At 46.6% G+C, this 16,734-nt stretch overlaps 1 protein-coding gene across 1 annotated transcript in view; it reads right to left on the bottom strand.

The window, feature by feature from the left end:
- Positions 1 to 16,734, bottom strand: part of SLC15A2 (solute carrier family 15 member 2) — a 603,602-nt gene that overhangs the window by 181,760 nt on the left and 405,108 nt on the right. The gene's annotated exons all lie outside the window — the stretch shown is intronic.

The following is a 16,734-nucleotide window of genomic DNA, read 5'->3' as shown; positions in this document are numbered from 1 at the left end:
TGAGGGTATAAAAAGAGGTAGGACCCTGACTTGGCAGTGTCTGATAGAAGAGAAAGTGTGTGGGTGTATATACATACATACATAGTCTGGAAAGGAACTGGGGCCCCTGTATATAGGATATATTAGCCCTGCCAGGGAATAACCAATAACATGTAAGAACACACCTGGGCACAGTGAATAGCAATTGGTGCGGGCAAAAAAACTCTAGAGCTGAAACATTAATGAAAACAGTGATTGTCGTAGCTGATATCAAAATCACATTTGTTTATTTTTCATACAATCTAAAACATTTTTTATCAAATGTTGTCAATGATGCTTTTTGTAAATAAAGATACTTGATACATATGATGAATAATTCATCTATAAAACATTATCCATATCTGCCTATGTTGTCATACTTCACATTGTATACATATCTAAGAACAGACATAATGGATTGCTAGTAATTTGTTACAACAGAGGTTACATGATCCATAGTTCAGGATGACAATGATCAAATAGTGAGCAGAGACTGGCGGTATGTTGTCAGACTACGCGCGTTTGGGCAAGGCCTTCGTCAGGTCTCCGTCATAGTAATCACTGTCAATTGAGCAATCCTTGTGAGCTCAGCAAAAAAAGGGGGGATGAAACAGGCGATTCACACTGCGGATATGAACAGGAGAGCACCCTTCCTTCCAGATCTATGTATAGTTGTGATTTTAGGGACCTATTCCGTGCTCTTTATCTTGATAGAGACGCTGTCTCAGAGTGACCTAGTATATGCCACAGAGTTGATATTCTTTAAAGGGAAGATTTACTGGAGCTGGGCCGAGATAATGGTAAGAGCAGCCATACCCTAGGTCAAGGCTTCTTATCTGATTATCGCCAATGGTCACAATGTGTATGAGGTGTGTCACTGGATTGTATAGCCCACGTAATAATAATCATGGAGCGTGGATTTGTTCTTTGTATAGTCCCTTAATATGTGTAAATGCCACCCTATAGCAGTCTCCTACGAGGAGAGCTGCAGGATGCCATGACTGCTGTAGAGTGGCATTTACCCTTATTAAGTGATGTCATCAGGGATGTCATTTGAGATGTCATCAGTGATGTCCCTGACCATGTCATGAATGAGGTAATATGTGACGTCATCAGCAGTGCATTGCGGGGGCGCGAGTTATAATTAGCTCAACTAACTATAACGGCCACATTTTTTTGCTTTTGTGCGAGTGAAGTCCAACTTACTATAACGTCCCTGAAACCTATGTTTTATTCAGTGAATTTCAAAGATTTTTTAAATGCTAATTTCTAACTATAACGTCCCTAGAACCTGTGTTTTTTTCAGTGAATTTCAAAGGTGTTTGAAATAATAATTTCGAACTATAATGTCCCTGAAACCTATGGTTTTTTCAGTGAATATATACATATATATATATATATATATATATACAGCTCCTGTACACCAGCAACACGAGTCACTCCAATAGCGGGTGCTGTAAACGCGGCGGTGTCCCGCGATACAAATAGTAGCTCCAAATCCTCTGAAAAATACCCAGCCGGGCCAGACAGAAGAATACAGCACTCTCGAGATTTAAGCAGCTTAACAGCACGAATTTATTCTTTAAACAAACGCGTTTCGGGAGAAAGTTCCCTTCGTCAGTGTTTACATCAGAACATTTTTCGCGGCATCATTTTATAATTGCATTCTGGGTAATCGTAATAGAAATAGGACCAATAGGGTTTACATTTTTACGCGCCATATTTAAATGTGCAATACATATAATTGGAAGGAAATATTTCATGAAATCTTCCCCCGTATAACAAATCAAGCCATGAATTGGCAATGCAGACAGTCTTCAACCATCAATATTTATCATAAATACATAACGCCGTGAATCGGCAAAAGATGCGTTTAAACCCTTTCATGATCACTATTTATCATTCTCCTGTATATAATTGTGCCATGACCTAAAGAATTTTCTTAGAACATCATATTTGACGAACGAAATCATTCAAATATCTTGTTGTCATTATCATCCAATCTTGCCGTGTATCGGCAATCGCGGCCCCATGGACCGCAAAAAACTCTGGCAACAATTATCAAATTCCAGAAAACGAACAATAACATGTTACCCACCCAGAAGTCTCGTTATCTCATCTCCCACATTATCGTCAAAAACCTCTTTAAGTTATAACCATCTTTCAAAAAATCATATACCAAACTTTTCATAAAACCTTTACATTTTTCCATCCCATCATGATTTATCTTTTCTCAACCTTTGCTATTAATGTTTCATCATTATCCAGTAATACAACTTATGGGTCAGGCTAAGTGTGATGCCATTTCTTCCCCCATGTTCAATCCTCCAGGTGCCTTCGTTTCCTTTTCTTTTGTTTAGACTGTGTTCCTGAAAGTCCACGAGGTGGAAACAGATTACAGACCCTAAACAATCACCTCCACGAAGCATTTCAGATTGTCTTTCAAGTGGAATTCCCAAGAAAACACACTTGTTTTGTCTTTGTAAAGCCCAGGAAGTCAGGATCATTGGTCTTTTGCAGAAGTGGAGCTTCAGTTTGGGCACCTGCTTGTTTATATATGCAAGTGCTTCTCATTGAGGTATAATTTCTGTGAAATGAGCATTAGGGCTACCCTGCCCAGCCAAAACCTAATGGGGGGAGGGAGATTTAGGCACTAGGACCCCATCCACCATGGCCCAAGCAAAGTTCACTGGGGGAGGGGGTAGCGTGGCCCCCTTCCTGGGCCAATTTTGTCCCCGGGGACCTAACCCCCAGGGGCCTGGCTGAAAATCACTGGGGAAGTGGAGCCATGCTGCCCTCTAAACAGGCTGATTTTGGGATCCCATGCCCCTGGGCCTGACCACTTCCTCCTGTGTTTCCTAGAGCCCTATCAAGGGCATCCAGTGACGGCAGGGGGAGCCTCAATCCCTCACAGTCCCTGCAGCTCCCCACCTCCAGCAGGTGGTGGCATTGCTTTGACGTGTAGGGAGCAAATCTTTCCTCTGTTTCTCTGCACACATGACAGCCCGCAGGAAAACAGCTAAAAACTGCGCTCTCAGCAAGCGGGAGCAGTTTGACTACTTCTGCTTGCGGGGACCGGCATAAGTGTCTGCTCTCACTTGGTGGGAACTGTCAAAGCTCCCACAAAGTGAGAGTTAACTGCTATGGGATGGGTACCCCAGGACATAGCAGGAGCTGGCCCTGGGGGGTGGCGGTTCCCTGGGCCATAAATTACTCCAGGAGGGGGGCTGTGTGTTCCCCTCCTTTAATTGGCACAATGGGTCCCGGGGAGGAGGTGGTCCCCGGGGTCATATATGGCCCAGGAAAGAGCTACCAGCCGCCCTCCCAGTTTTAAATATGTATTTGGCCTCGGGAGGTGGTTGCAACTGGGGTTATTTCTTTAACCTTTTTTTAACCTATTTTTTGGACTCTACTGAGTTGGAGTCCCAAGATGGCAGCTAACACTTTCCAGGTGAACTAATGGTAGCAAATCAGATCTGCATGAGATCAGGAGGATTCACGGAGGGGTCGCGTCCACATAGGGACACATTTGGTTTGCTATAAATATCTTAAAAATTACTGAACTGATTTATGCCAAATAACAAAAAAGGCCACTTTCTTGACCAAGAGCCACCTTTCTGCCAAGTTTGGTGTAATTCCGCCTGCCGATGCAGGCTGTAGTTGTGTTCAAACTCTTTTAGGGTTTCACAGGGGAAATGCACCCTTTTTCCCATCCCCCTTTTTCACGATCCTCGCTTGATGGATCAACCCAAAACTTTCCATGCACAACTAGAATCACCCGTGCATTTTTTTGAGAAAATTTCATGAAGATTTAGCTGGCACCAAATATATACGCAAGTCAAAAAAAACTTTTCCTATTGAAACTAGGTCTTATATATATATATATATATATATATATATATATATATATAAATATATATATCTTTCAACAAAACATCCCCAGTTGAAGAGGCACTCGAAGAGCAGATCAATTCCACTGATTCTTTAATAAATAGAAGCTGGCATTTTCATTCAGATGCATATTTTATCGTACCCGTTTAAGAGCAACAGCTCATTGGTCACAGGCTTCTTGATACTGCACAGGATAGAAGGAAAAGTACTCTACTCTGCATATTCTTTATTTAATTAGCCCTCAGTGGCCCTCACAGGTGAGTTCAACTTAGTGTTGCATGCTGGGATCAGAAGTGCACTTTCATGAATTCCTTTACCTTTAGTAGGTTTCTGCACTGTAGAATAATGTTCATTTGATTTAAAAGCCCTCCAGTGGGCCTCTGAAAAGAAAATGTTCAGTCTATTTTTTCTTTTCTGCTGTTCCACTAATGAAGACTCGGAGTAGTTCCATTTCCTCAGAGTAGTTCCAAGTCCTCGTGGTACCCTATCCTTGACCTTGAGGGGAGATGCAGCCTTCCCGGCATGAATGCCGGTCATAAGTCTGTATTTTAGTGGGTATATTAAAGGTTATATTAGGGTGTGAGGAGGTGCATCAGACTATCACATGGGTGATGTCATCAGTGATGTCCTTTGAGATGTCATCAGTGTTTCAAGTTTCAAGTTTATTGTATGATTAGTTAAAATTGTTACAAATATCCAAAACAATTAAATATCTTTGCATCCACGGTTAAAACCAGACTACATTAAATACTATATCCTGTTGATTACAGTGTGGGGACTCTACCAACGCATAAAATACTAAAAATACAATAGTTAAAATTTAGTCCAACATCTATGTCACCTAACCAATTAAATTCTAAGTAAATCTAATTTTCAGTCAGTTTATTGCACAACTTATTCCAATTAAAACAGTGTCCTGTTGGTCAGACCTCTCTGATCTTCTCCTGATCAGCTCGGAGTAATAGTTTTTTTTACTTCTGCCAGGTATTTTACTCCTCGGCAGGCCAGGATTATAGAGGAACCGTCCATCCAGCGTATAACGGCTTGCCTACACGTGCGGATTTTAAGTTCATTAAAAATAGCTCTTAAGTAGTATCTCCTCCAAGCCGTAACTGCTGGACAAACGCAAAAAAGATGGATTAGGGATTCCTTTTGATAGCCACACAGGCGACACTGAGGTACTTGTTTGGGTTGTTTCCAGGACGGCTGTAGGTCTTTCGAATCGTGCAAGCCCAGCCTGTAGTTTATATAAGACTTTTTTTAGCTGCCAGCTAAAGTGAGATGTTAGGTATGCTTGCGGTTTCAATAATTTATAAGAAGAGCTGATCGTCCACCCGTGCCTGCGTTTAGAAGTTATAATTTTGTCCTCCAGAAAGGATTTCTTTTTTGCTGCGTCGTTAATCACTTTACTAAAAGTTGCTTTGTCTAGGCTTTTTTCAGTGATGTCACCGACCATGTCATGAACCATGCAGAAAGAGGTAGGAGAGGTACACAAAGAGGCAAGAAGGGTACAGAAAAAGGCAAGAGGGGTGCAGAAAGAAGGAAGAGAAGTACAGAAAGAAGCAATAGAGGTGCTAAAAGAGGCGCGCAGGGTGCAGAAACAGGCAAGAGAAGTGCAGAAGGAAGCAACAGAGGTACAGAAAGAGGAAAGAGAGGTACAGAAACAGGCAGGAAAGGGGTGCAGAAAGAGGAAACAGGGGTACAAAAAGAGGCAAGAGAGGTGCAGAAAGAGGGGAGAGAGGTGCAGAAAGAGGCAAGAGGGGTGCAGAAAGAAGCATGTGAGGTGCAGACCGAGGCAACAGAGTTGCAGAAAGACGCAGGAGAGGTATGGAAAAAAGCAAGAGAAGTGCAGAAAGAGGCAAAAGAATTGCTGAAAGAAGCAACAGAGGTGTAGAAAGAAGCAAGAGAAATGCAGAAAGCAGCAAGTGAGGTGCAGAAACAAGTAAGACCAGTGCAGAAGGAATGAACAGTGGTACAAAAAGAGGCAAGAGGGCTGCACAAAGAGGTAGGAAAGGTGCACAAAGAGGCAAGAGAGGTACAGAAAGAGGCAGGAGGGGTGCAGAAAGAAGGAAGAGAAGTGCAGAAAGAGGCAAGAGAATTGCGGAAAGAAGCAACAGAGGTGTAGAAAGAAGCAATAGAAGTACAGGAAGAGGCAAGTGAGGTGCAGAAACAAGCAAGAGAAGTGCAATAAGAACCAACAGAGGAACAGAAAGAGGCAAGAGAGGTACAGAAACTGGTAGGAAAGATGCTGAAAGAGCGAACAGGGGTGCAGAAAGAGGCAAAAGAGATGCAGAAAGAGGGGATAGGGCTGCAGAAAGAGGCAAGAGGGGTTCAGAAAGAAGCAAGTGAGGTGCAGCAGGAGTCAACTTAGGTGCAGTAAGACGCAAGAGAGGTGTAGAAACAAGCAAGAGAAATGTAGAAAGAGGCAAGTGAATTGCTGAAAGAAGCAACAGAGGTGTAGAAAGAAGCAATAGAAGTACAGAAAGAGGAAAGTAAGGTGCATAAAGAAGCAAGAGCAGTGCGGAAAGAACCAACAGAGGTGCAAAAAGAGGAAAGAGGGGTGCAAAAACGGTAGGAGAGGTACACAAAGAAGCAATAGAGGTACAGAAAGAGGCAAGAGGGGTGCAGAAAGAACAAGAGATGTGCAGAAAAAAAGCAACAGAGGTACAGAAAGAGGCAAGAGATGTACAGAAACAGGCAGGAAAGGTGCAGAAAGAGGCAAGAGAGGTACAGAAAGAGAAAAGAGGGATGCAGAAATAGGCAAGAAGTGTGAAAAAAGAGGCAAGAGAGGTACAGAAAATGGCAAGAGAACAGCAGAAAGACACAAGAGGGATGCAAAAAAAGGGAAAAAGGGTGCGGAAAGAAGCAAGAGAGGTAGAGAAAGAAGCAAGAGAAGTGCATAAAGAAGCAAGAGAGGTGCAGAAAGAGAGAAGACGAGTGCAGAAAGATAACAGGGATGCAGAAAGAGACAACGGGGTGCAGAAAGAAGCTGGAGAGGTGCAGAACGAGGCAATAGAAGTGCAGAAAGAAGCAAGACGGATGCAGAAAGAAGCAAGAGAATTCCAGAAAGAAGCAACAGAGGTGCTTAAAAAGGCAAGAGGATACAGAAAGAGGCAAGAAAAGTGAAGAAAGGAGCAACAGAGATGCCAAAAGAGGCAAGAGAGGCACAGAAACAGGCAAAACAGGTACAGAAAGAGGGAACAGGGGTGCAGAAAGAGGTAAGAGGGATACAGAAATTTGCAAAAGAGGTACAAAAAGAAGTAAGAGCAGTGCAGAAAGAAGCAAGAGAAGGGCAGAAAGAAACAAGAGAGGAAGAGAATTAGAGAAGACGTGTGCACAAAGAGGCATGAGGGATGCAGAAATGTGTAAAAGAGCCGCAGAAAGAAGCATGAGCAATGCAGAAAGAACGAACAGAGGAGCAAAAAGAGGCAAGATAGGTGCAGAAATAGGTAGGAGAGGTGCACAAAGAGGCAAGAGGGGTACAGAAAGATGCAGAAGGGGTGCAGAAATAAGGAAGAGAAGTGCAGAAAAAAACAAAAGAGGTGCTGAAAGGAGTGCAAAGGGTGCAGAAAGAGGCAAGAGAAATGCAGAAAAAAGCAACAGAGGTACAGAAAGAGGAAAGAGAGGTGCAGAAACAGGCAGGAAAATGCAGAAAGAGGTAACAGGGCTGCAGAAAGAGGCAAAAGAGGGGCAGAAAGAGGGGTGCAGAAAGAGGCAAGAGGGGTGCCGAAAGAAGCAAGTGAGGTACAGAAAGAGAAGACAGAGGTGCAGAAAGATGCAAAATAGGTACAGAAACGAGCAAGAGAAGTGCAGAAAGAGGCAAGTGAGATGCAGAAGAGGCAAGAGAGGTGCAGAAAATAGCAAGAGAACTACAGAAAGAAAGAGGCAAGAGAGATGAAAAAAGAGAAGAAGGGTGCATAAAGAGGCAATAGAGGTACAGAAAGAAACAAGAGAAGTACAGAAAGAAGCAAGAGAGGTGCCGAAAGAGGGAGGGCAAGTACAGAAAGAGACAACAGGGGTGCTGAAAGAAACAAGAGAGGTGCAGAAAGTAGGAACAAAAGTGATGAAACAGACAAGAGAGTTGCAGAAAGAAACAGGAAAGGTGCAAAAAAAGGAAGAGAGGTGCAGAAAGAGGCAAGTTAGATGCAGAAAAATGAAAGACGGGTGCAGAAGGAGGCAAGAGAGGTACAGAAAAGGGCAAGAGGGGTGCAGAAGGAAGCAACACAGATGCAGAAACAGACAGGAGAGGTGCAGAAAGAGGGAAGAGGGGTGCGGAAAGAGGCAAGAGAGGTACAGAAGAAAGATAGGTGCAGAAAGAAGCAAGAGAGGTGCAGAAAGAAGGGAGTTACAGAAAGTGGAAGAGATGCGCAGAAAGAGGCAAGAGAAGTACAAAAAAGGAAGAATGGCACACAAAGAAGCAAGAGAAATGCAGAAAGATGCAAGAGAGGTACAGAAAGAAGCAAGAGTGATTTGCGCACCATTAGTACCAATTTAACACCAACATTTAGCAATAAGTAACACGTGACCATTCTAGGTTTGCAAATGACTTTCCACCACAATGTAACACTTGTCAGTGCATGTTTGGTAACGTTTGAGCCGTTTGAGCTAGAAACAAGGTTTATTTTGGTCAAATTTGCAGATTATGCAGCAGATGATGGATTATGTGGCAAATGCGGATAATGTATAATTGTGTGAAAGTCGGTGCAGCCAAACAGTTGCATAATTCCAGTGGAACTGCTCATACCTCTGACTAGGTCCAGAAGTGCTCCTCAGTGGTTCCTTCTTTTTTGTCTCACTGAGTTAAACCTGAGGTTACCACTCCACAATACAGCTTATCATACCACACAATTTCTTTCCATAACACATAATCCCACAATTCCTATACACTAAATACCACATAACTTCTAACCACATAATTTCACTGCACAACATACCACATAATTCCACTACACACAACCTACATCCACTCCACTCCACTCCACTCCAAGAAACATTAATAAAACACTTTTATATTTACAGCGCTAATAGCTCTAACTCTTGCAAATGCCAGACCTATTACATTACAAATGCTTCTTTAACTGGGAATCGAGGTTGGAGAGTGGTGGAGAAAGGGGGCTGGGTCTCTAACCAGCGCTTAGGAATTCCTCTGCATAGGACTTACAGGAGGTACCAGAAGGGCTACTTGGCCACCAAAGTCTCTCAGGAGTAAAGTGTGCTTTGTCCCCCAACCAGTACTGTGCTAGGAGGTGCGTTTACAGAGTGGTGGAGAAAGGTGAGCATGGCCTCTGAAGACCTCTTAGCAATCCCAAAGTGTGGGATTTACTGGAGGTAACAGGAGGGGTAGTTAGCAACTAAGGTTAACCTTTTGGGTCAACTACCCCTCCTATTACCTCCAGTAAGTCCCACAAAGAAGGATTGCTAAGTTCTCATAGCAGGCAACGCCCCCTTTCCCCACCAGTCTGCAAACACACTTCCTGGTGTGCTCTTGGATGGGCATTAAAGTCCCCTTCACTGCTGGGGGTCCTTAGAGGCAAACTACCCTACCTGATACCTTCAGTATGCCCCGGATAGTGGGTTAGCTGACAGGTGGACACGGCCCATGCCCCCTGTTAGAAGCTGGTGTTCCCGCGTGCACCGTTGTTGTCAAGTGCGAGACCCGGACCCCCCTGCTCCCACGTTAGGCCAAGAAAGGACACTGTCTGAGACAGCCCTGCTCACCCCCTTAGTAGCTTGACACGAGCAGCCAGGCTTATCTCCAAGGCACAAGTGTTCAGTATGTGCAACCACGCCCACAGAAATCCTAATGATGTCACCACAAATGGACTCCAAACAAGTTTGTATAAAACGAGTATACTTTATATAAAAAGATACGAAATGACCACATGATACAACTCCCACATAAATACACTGAGTAATATTGTTTCCACCGCTTCTAACTAACAGTTACGCTGACTTTTCACCGTTCTCAACAGGGTAGGTACGTTGTATCTCTAGACTCACACACGTTGCAAAATGCAAGGAATACTGCACTGCTTAAAGATGGGTTCCTGCACAGTGCCACAGTGAAACAATACAATGCGTAGAGTCAAGATCATGTCAACACAAGCTAATGCAACTCTGTTCACTACCAGCATGCCCTGTTCAAGGAAGAAATACAGCAATGCATCACGCTGCGATTACGTACAGTGCGATAGGAAGACAATGCCATGCATATCACCACTAGCATACCCTGTGAAAGTAAGGAATAAGGTAATGCGTCACAGCGCAGTAAACAACCAATGCAGTGTGCTACGCTATGATCCTGTATCCTGCAAGAGAAACATAATGTAGTGCCTAGCGCACTAACCACTGAGTTCGTTAAGCACCTCTAGTGTCAGATGTTGTCCAATAGTTCGACAGTTCGTTAGCAACAAATATGCTTGGTCTCACTCCACCTTTTCACCATGGGCAAGGCGCGCTCTAGCCCGTTGTTCAGCTCCTGCAGGACTGCCGGTCGGGGCTACCAACGTTCAGCACAAAATCCTTCCACAAAGCTTTCCACATGACGATGGTGCTACCTCACGTTGCCTTCAAGGGCCCGATCAATTGGCCCTCCTCTCCAGTGTTGTTAGGACTTCTTCGCTCCCTGGTACTCACCGCCCCCGGTACTTCTCACCAGCTCCTCCGGTGGCGCCTTTGACACGCACCACTGGCGCGTCCGAGACTCACTCCATCTCCTGGTGCACACGGTCTTCAGGCGCTCTCCTCTAATGCCCGGGTCGCACAATGACATGCACACTGTGCGTCTGAGTCTCACCTCTCCTCCTGGTGCACACATGGTACCAGGCGCTCCCCACTAATGCCCTGTCGGCACCATCACACGCCGATCGCCTGTTGGAGACTCACTCCGTCTTAATGCCCATGATGTCCCGCACTCTCCACTAGTGCCTGGACTGCACTGCGACAAGCACCCCCTGCACATCCCGAATCTCGGCTCTCTTCCATGATGCTACACAATCCACAGGCGATCCAATACCTATAGCTGCACCAAGACACACACCCTGTGTGACAGAGTCTAGATTCGCTCCGGGTGCCCACGATTACCTTAGGCACCCCTTCGGAGATCTCAGGCTGCCACAACATGGTCCCACCACCGCGCCACTTGAGACTTCCAGGAAACTTTTATGTTCTTGTGTTTCTGAACAGGGAGCAAGTTCACCTCGGGCCCTTGGGGTACAGGACGCAGCACACAGTAAAGTCCTGCTCAGGATAAAGGGGGCACGACCCACTGCAGTGCCTCTTCAGTCTCTCCTTGGTCAAGAGCTACAAACTGCCCACAAGCCCCAGATCACAAAGCAAGGGTCAAGTGTCTCCCGCAGCCTATTCAGCAAGTCTTCCTGAGGCAGAGGTTTTCTTCCCGATCGCGGACAGGTCAAAGCCACCAGAGACTCGACCAGTCCACGACATCTTCAAAGCGTTCCCAGCACTTCTCTGAATGATACAGAGACCATTCTCAATGACATCATCAACATAACCAAAGTCTTGGGGTTACAGTTCTTCCAGTTATATCCCTCATTGTCTTTGAAGTTTCCTTGTGCTCAGGGGTCCCGACCCCTCCATAAATCAGTCTTGCGTATCTCCCCCCCCCAGTTTCACTGTCCTCTCTTTGATACTTGGGGCCTGGATGTTTAATCACTCAGAGGGTGATGAGTCTATTGTTCTATGGCTCTGAACCAGGCCTCTTCACCTCGCAAAGCTTCTCCTTCTCTCCGCTCCAGATGCAGGACAGCCTGGCGCCATCTCCACCCCTCCCCTGGGGCACGACCTCCCTCAGCCTTTCTCACCTCTCCCAGATCCAAGCAGGCAATTCACATTTTGCTGAGACAGACAAAATGGTCTAAAGCACAAACTCAGCCATTTTCTCAAACAGCGGTTTCTGGACACACAGCGACAAAACCATCTGCCCAAAAAGATGCATTATGACGCTGTGAGTTCAGACATACCAAACTTCACTGTTCCATTTCCAATTCTTGGGAAACTAGGCTAACAATACTACACCCACCCTCCCCCATTCTGTCCTATGGGCAGGATGGCCTTTCACCAGGGAAAATGAAACTACGCATTTTCCACTGTTAGGGCCTAGCACCCACACTGGCACACGTCCTGCCTTTTACCTACACTGCACCCTGCCAAGGGGTTACCCAGGACGTCCTACAGGGGTGCCCCATGTGTATGCAAAAGGTAAAGTAAGGCCTGACAAGTGGTAGCACTTGTCAGGACAACATGCTAATTTAGCATAATGCACGCAGGCCCTACACTTAAGACCTGTGTTCCCTCTCTGCGCATTTCTTTCGTACTAACTATGGCACACACAGTGCACATCACTTAGGGATCTTGCTAGTAGGACAAACATACCAATCAGAGACAACCAAACAATTTATACAGGGAAAATCTATACTTGCACACTGATTAGCAGTGGCAAGTACCTACAGCATCTAACTTCACAGGAGGCAACGGCAAAAAGTCAGGGGTAATCATGCCAAGCTATGCAAGGTGTAACACCCCCTTTCTCCACCACTCTGCAAACACGCCTCCTGACACATTCTGGGTTTGCGAATTAAGTCCCCTTGAATCTGAGGGTCCCGGGGGACCAACTAGCCACCAGGTACCTCCAGTAAGCCCCATACAGCTGGATTGCTGAGAGCGGTCTGAGGCCACACCCCCTTTGTACACCACTCTGCTAACGCACCTCCTGGTGCCCTGCTGCTCATGGGATAAAGTCCACTTTAGTCCTGAGGTCCTCAGGTCACAAGAGGACCTCATTGCCCCACCAGCAGTGCGCCAAGAGGCACATTTGCAGAGTGGTGTAAAAGGGGCATGTCCTCGGACCACCTCTCAGCAATCCCACTGTGTGGGGCTTACTGAAGGTACCTGGGGGGGCTAGTTGGCTCCCAGGGACCCTCAGGATTCAAGGGGACTTAATCCTCCAACTTAGAACGTACAAGGAGGCACATTGGCACTGTGGTGTAGGGAGGTGACTGGGCCTCCCGCGAGATACCAGCTTTTTTAACATTTCTCTTTTGGAAGTGGGGCTTCTTGGAAACGAGAGCAGATTTCCTGCTCTCGCTTCCAAGAAGCAAATCATTGTTTGCTATGGCAGGGCAGGAGCCATGCTCCCGTCCTGCCATGGCAAACGGCAGTGTCCCAGGGGTGGGCACCCTGGGAGATTGCAGGAGCCGGCCCTGGGGGTGGCGGTCCCCGGGGCGATCAAAGGCTCCCGGAGGGGGCCGTGTGGCCTCCCTCCCGATATAATTAGAGTCTCAGGGAGGTGATGGTCTCTGGCGCCCGGGGGTCTGCAACGGACCCCCGTATTTAAATAATCAGTGCCCCGGGGAGGTGGTGGTCCCAGAAACTTAAAATCAGTGCGCAAAACCAGTCTTGCATTTGCATAAAAGAGGCCATTGAGAAAGGGGTCACACCTGAAACGCGTTTGGCCTGTGAAGAGGAGATGCTGTTGGTTTTCTCTTTTACCTGTTTGTAAGCTGTCATCAATATAATACCGAAGAAGTACTGCACTGTGGGCTCTTCCTTTGGGGTTAACCTTATTTTTGGATTGAAGCGGCTGAGCCCAGCCGCGGAAGAGCCTCCCTGCGTGTTGCAGGCTCATCAGGGTGTCAACCGGCGCCATGAATATGCGGGAGGCAGAAATTTCGAGATGACATGCACCAAAATTACTTCGTTTAAAAGCAGAACTGTGGCAGCAACCCACTGGGGTTTTATTTTGAACATTCATTTGGTGCTTTGTAAGACGGACTCACTCAAGGAAACAGGTGCAGCACTACAGGGACCAGAAGGCAGAGCGAATGGCAACGCCCACTTGGGCAGGTCCCAGGAACTTTAAATCAGTGCACAAAACCAGTCTTGCATTTGCATAAAAGAGGCCATTGAGAAAGGGGTCACACCTGAAACGCGTTTGGCCTGTGAAGAGGAGATGCTGTTGGTTTTCTCTTTTACCTGTTTGTAAGCTGTCATCAATAAAATACCGAAGAAGTACTGCACTGTGGGCTCTTCCTTTGGGGTAACCTTATTTTTGGATTGAAGCGGCTGAGCCCAGCCGCGGAAGAGCCTCCCTGCGTGGTGCAGGCTCGTCAGGGTGTCAACCGGCGCCATGAATATGCGAGAGGCAGAAATTTCGGGTTGACATGCACCAAAATTGCTTTGTGTAAAAGCAGAACTGTGGCAGCAACCCACTGGGGTTTTCTTTTGAACATTCATTTGGTGCTTTGTAAGACGGACTCACTCGAGGAAACAGGTGCAGCACTACAGGGACCAGAAGGCAGAGCGAATGGCAACGCCCACTTGGGCAGGTCCCAGGAACTTTAAATCAGTGCGCAAAACCAGTCTTGCATTTGCATAAAAGAGGCCATTGAGAAAGGGGTCACACCTGAAACGCGTTTGGCCTGTGAAGAGGAGATGCTGCTGGTTTTCTCTTTTACCTGTTTGTAAGCTGTCATCAATAAAATACCGAAGAAGTACTGCACTGTGGGCTCTTCCTTTGGGGTTAACCTTATTCTTGGATATATATATATATCTTGGCATTCATTTCAGCACGCATCCATCCAGGATATAAACTGAAACTCCATCTCCCAGAAAGCAGCAGATTCACTAATTCATGGCATTTATCATAGCTTAAATTTGGAGTTGGAGTGAAATATGCGTGTGATGCCTGCAGTGCCCCATGAAGAAGAGGCAAACTCGAAACGCGTTGGAACTGTGGACATATGCTTTTAATGTACCGGAGAGTGTGACTGCCTGTACCTTTAATTAAATCTGTTTGGGGAACAGCTCACCTGTGTTCGGTTGCAGTTCTCTAGTTGGACCTCCCCACGAGCATACATATTCTGGCGGCCGTCCTGCCCCCGAACTAGCACCACCCCAGTAGGAAGAGGGGGCCACTGTGTGGAGCGCAGGTGTGGGATAAAGGCAGCCGGCTCTCTGGGGCCCAGGAGGGGCTTTATCTTGGCATTCATTTCAGCACGCATCCATCCAGGATATAAACTGAAACTCCATCTCCCAGAAAGCAGCAGATTCGCTAATTCATGGCAATCATCATAGCTTAAATTTGGAGTTGGAGTGAAATATGCGTGTGATGCCTGCAGTGCCCCATGAAGAAGAGGCAAACTCGAAACGCGTTGGGACTGTGGACATATGCTTTTAATGTACCGGAGAGTGTGACTGCCTGTACCTTTAATTAAATCTGTTTGGGGAACAGCTCACCTGTGTTCGGTTGCAGTTCTCTGGTTGGACCTCCCCACGAGCATACATATTCTGGCGGCCGTCCTGCCGCCGAACTAGCACCACCCCAGTAGGAAGAGGGGGCCACTGTGTGGAGCGCAGGTGTGGGATAAAGGCAGCCGGCTCTCTGGGGCCCAGGAGAGGCTTTATCTTGGCATTCATTTCAGCACGCATCCATCCAGGATATAAACTGAAACTCCATCTCGCAGAAAGCAGCAGATTCGCTAAATCATGGCATTCATCATAGCTTAAATTTGGAGTTGAAGTGAAATATGCGTGTGATGCCTGCAGTGCCCCATGAAGAAGAGGCAAACTCGAAACGCGTTGGGACTGTGGACATATGCTTTTAATGTACCAGAGAGTGTGACTGCCTGTACCTTTAATTAAATCTGTTTGGGGAACAGCTCACCTGTGTTCGGTTGCAGTTCTCTAGTTGGACCTCCCCACGAGCATACATATTCTGGCAGCCGTCCTGCCGCCGAACTAGCACCACCCCAGTAGGAAGAGGGGGCCACTGTGTGGAGCGCAGGTGTGGGATAAAGGCAGCCGGCTCTCTGGGGCCCAGGAGGGGCTTTATCTTGGCATTCATTCATTTCAGCACGCATCCATCCAGGATATAAACTGAAACTCCATCTCGCAGAAAGCAGCAGATTCGCTAATTCATGGCATTCATCATAGCTTAAATTTGGAGTTGGAGTGAAATATGCGTGTGATGCCTGCAGTGCCCCATGAAGAAGACGCAAACTCGAAACGCGTTGGGACTGTGGACATATGCTTTTAATGTACCGGAGAGTGTGACTGCCTGTACCTTTAATTAAATCTGTTTGGGGAACAGCTCACCTGTGTTCGGTTGCAGTTCTCTAGTTGGACCTCCCCACGAGCATACATATTCTGGCGGCCGTCCTGCCCCCGAACTAGCACCACCCCAGTAGGAAGAGGGGGCCACTGTGTGGAGCGCAGGTGTGGGATAAAGGCAGCCGGCTCTCTGGGGCCCAGGAGGGGCTTTATCTTGGCATTCATTTCAGCACGCATCCATCCAGGATATAAACTGAAACTCCATCTCCCAGAAAGCAGCAGATTCGCTAATTCATGGCAATCATCATAGCTTAAATTTGGAGTTGGAGTGAAATATGCGTGTGATGCCTGCAGTGCCCCATGAAGAAGAGGCAAACTCGAAACGCGTTGGGACTGTGGACATATGCTTTTAATGTACCGGAGAGTGTGACTGCCTGTACCTTTAATTAAATCTGTTTGGGGAACAGCTCACCTGTGTTCGGTTGCAGTTCTCTAGTTGGACCTCCCCACGAGCATACATATTCTGGCAGCCGTCCTGCCGCCGAACTAGCACCACCCCAGTAGGAAGAGGGGGCCACTGTGTGGAGCGCAGGTGTGGGATAAAGGCAGCCGGCTCTCTGGGGCCCAGGAGGGGATTTATCTTGGCATTCATTTCAACACGCATCCATCCAGGATATAAACTGAAACTCCATCTCCCAGAAAGCAGCAGATTCGCTAATTCATGGCATTCATCATAATTTAAATTTGGAGTTGGAG

The sequence above is a fragment of the Lissotriton helveticus genome, chromosome 3_1 (assembly GCF_964261635.1).
Source record: "Lissotriton helveticus chromosome 3_1, aLisHel1.1, whole genome shotgun sequence".
NCBI lineage: Eukaryota > Metazoa > Chordata > Amphibia > Caudata > Salamandridae > Lissotriton > Lissotriton helveticus.
The sequence above is the reverse complement of the archived record's forward strand: the minus strand, read 5'-3'. Positions and strand labels throughout refer to the sequence as shown.